Source organism: Thermobia domestica, chromosome 13 (genome assembly GCF_964235325.1).
Source record: "Thermobia domestica chromosome 13, izTheDome1.hap1.1, whole genome shotgun sequence".
Lineage (NCBI taxonomy): Eukaryota > Metazoa > Arthropoda > Insecta > Zygentoma > Lepismatidae > Thermobia > Thermobia domestica.
The window spans coordinates 121,867,132-121,870,645 of NC_137466.1; positions in this window are offsets into that span (position 1 = coordinate 121,867,132).

The following is a 3,514-nucleotide window of genomic DNA, read 5'->3' on the forward strand; positions in this document are numbered from 1 at the left end:
TTCGTCCCTAGTATTCTCATACTTTCTAGGTAAAGTGAGTTGTACCAACTTGTGTAGCCTTTTGACTCAGTATTTATTAGAACAAAGATTCGCCCTTGGTATCTTGAAATACTTGTAAAACTTTCAGCTTGATTTCCCAATACTCCGATTTCGGGATTCGCCCTTCCTCTTCCAAAGTCCTAATATGGTCAGCAGGTATATTTTGCTTGGGCGCAGTTGCAAAATCCAGAATAAGCCTTACAGGAACCTACTTACATGTTTTTAATTCCTTCTCTATCAAAAGACAGCAAAAATCAACCTTCTCTCTCTCTCTCTCTCTCTTTCTTTCTCTATTGTTATTTCCTATTTATTAATATTATTTTTAAGTATTCTGCCTTTCGGCAGGTCCTGGGACTAATGAGTTTTTTTTTTTTTTTCCAATTTTAAATTTTGGCCTGGAAATGTTTCTTCCACTTTTGTCGATCTTCAGCTTCCTTTCTTAACTCCCAAAATTTTCTCCTATCTTTCAAATCATCGCTCAGCTGTGTTCTTCTTCCTATTCATCGCTTCCCTTCCATCTTTCCTTCTATGGCGGTGTGAAGAAGACAATTTCTTCGCAAGATGTGTCCAATCCAATTGGCCTTTCTACGAAGGATGGTGGCTAGAAGTGTCCTCTTTTCTTCTATCCGTTTTAAAACATCTTCGTTTGTTGCTCTCTCTGTCCATTTTATCTTCTCCATCTTCCTCCAACACCACATTTCGAAGCTCTCCAGATATTTCCTCTCTAACTTCCGTAAAGTCCAAGTCTCTAAACCATACAGTCCAATGCTTCATATATAGCACTTGACCAACTTCTCCTTAAGTCCAATATTGAGCCTGCTAGTTAAGAGTGTTCTTTTCTTGTTGAATTTTTTCTTTAGCCATGGCAATTCTTGACCTGATCTCTTTGGTGCAGTAAGCGTCTCTCGTCAACATACTTCCCAGATACTTGAAATTATCGATCTCTTCAAGTTCTCTTTGTTCTACTCTGATCCATGTGTTTCCACAGGATATTCTCATGACTTTTGACTTTTCGATGTTAATTTCCATTCCATACAGTTTTCTAGTGTCAACTATTTTGTCAATCATCTCCTGTAGTCCTCCTTCGGTTTTAGCTATTATAACCGTATCATCTGCATACCTGATCTTGTTAATGATCTGCCTTCCAATCTTGAAATCTCCAATTCCCATTAATGCTTCCTTCATTAAACATTCACTGTAAATGTTGAATAATTGGGGCGACAAACTACATCCTTGTCTGACTCCTCTTCCAATCTCAACACTGCTGGTTTCTCCTTCATTCAAGCGCAGCTTCACTCATTGTCCTGTATACAGGTTTTGAATGAGTCGTCGATCTCTCCAGTTGACTCCGATTTCTCTAAGTATTTTCAGAAGCTTCGTCCAATTGACTCGGTCGAAAGCTTTTCGCCAGCCGATGAAGCACAAACACAACTATTCCTTTACATCAAGAATTCTTTCTGATATAATTCTCATCAATCCAATAGCATCTCTGGTGTCTTTTCCTTTCCGGAATCCAAATTGATCTTCTAACCTCTCATCTATCTTACTTTCCAGCCGCCTATTCAGTATGCGTGCAATGATCTTTCCAGTATGGGAAATCAGGCTAATGGTTCTGTGATCGCTGCACTTCTTTGCTTGGTTTTTCTTGGGCAATGCAATCATTGTAACATCAAGAAAATCCTTTGGCCATTCTCCACTCAGGTAGATCTTGTTAACAAGTGAAGTCAGTACTTTCATTGCGTTGTCTCCTAATCCCTTGAGCAAATCTACTAGTATGTCGTCTTCTCCAGTGGTCTTTTTTTTTTTCCTTCGCATGTCTTTGATTGCTTGTACTACTTCACTTATCAATATACTGGGTCTTTTTTCATAATCATCCACCTCTTCCTCTTCTTCGATCGCAATATCTTTGGGGTGGTTCTTCTGATCATACAGATCTTTCATGTATTCCTCCCAAATTCTAAGGATTCTTTGATGGTCAGTGGTTACATTACCGTACCTTCTTGATCTTCGATGCCGAACGTTCGTATACTTTTGTTAGCTTTCCTTCCTAATTCTTGTGCTTTCTGGTACATCAGATCATATCTGCAGCGCCGTTGAAGTTACATTATTTCTTCACATATCTGTTTAATGTACGTTTCTTTGGCTTTGTCTGTCTCTCTTCTCAATTCAATATTCAGCTTTCTGTATTCCTTGATGTCCGTGTTTTTCGCCTTTCTGCGTTCTTCCATCTTCTTAAGCATTGGTTTCATTTTTCTTTTCTTAAACCACGTGTTCCTGAGCACCAGATCATGTTGCCTAGAAATCGATAAGCATTTGACCTCGTTCGTTTCTTCTACCTAGTCCAAACGGCCCCACTACCTTATTCTCAGCTCCTCCTCCTACTACGCTGTTGAAGTCTCCCATTATTATGGCGTTGACCTTACCTCTTCCTTCCTGATGCAATATGTCACTAATCTGATCATAGATTACTTCTACTTCATTATCATCATGGCCGGTTGTTGGCATATACACTTGTGTTATCACAATATCCACTGGTTTTGCATGTAGTTTTACAAACATCAAGCCGTCACTGCAGTATTCTACTTTGGTTACACTTCTTGCTACTTCGTTCTTCATTGCTATCGTGACACCATTCTCGCCCTTATCGCCACCCGAATAGTATATTCTGTAATTTCCTGATACTATCTCATTTTTCCCTGGCCATCTCACTTCACTCAAGCCCACTATGTCCACTTTACATTTGTCCATTTCCACTTTTAAATTTTTAAGTTTTCCCTCACGTCGTAGAGTCTGTACGTTCCAGGTTCCTATGCTGAAATTAAAGTTATTATTTTCTTCTCTGATGATTCTTCCTGGAGCAGTCCCCACCCGGAGATCCGAACGGGGAACTATTTTACCTCCGGAACTTTTTACCTCAGGAAGAACCATCATATTTATTTATTCTCCTCCTTCGTCCCTTCTGGGAAAAAGATAATGTGGTAGTATTCCCATTTCCTTTCCACATCTCCATGCCGTTGACCATCTAGTGGTTCATCCGCCTTTTAGGACGGTTTCTCCTCCTAAGGACAAGAAGGTGCCCTGACCTCCACCCGCTCGTCCGCCCTCCGAGAAGGCCGTTGGCACTTGGTAGAAGCTGACTCCTTATCCCGGGAGTCGGTCGGTCTCCACCTACGTTAGCCACTAAAGACGTTGCCCGCTTTCTCCCGCGAGGAGGTGTAGGTTGGGATTTTCCCTTCAGACTTCTCAAAAGATTAACTTTTTTTCATCGGCATATTCAGCACCGAAATATTTTGATTGTTTCGTTATTTCTATACGTCAATCAAGTTTCGATATTTTGTCGATATCAACTTTCGCTATTCAAATCCGGATATCGCACAGCCGTACCATTAAGTTACATTATACACACACACAATAACATTCAATGAAATATTAATTGTTAAGCTTTTAAATCCTATTAAAATAAAAACAACAAAAG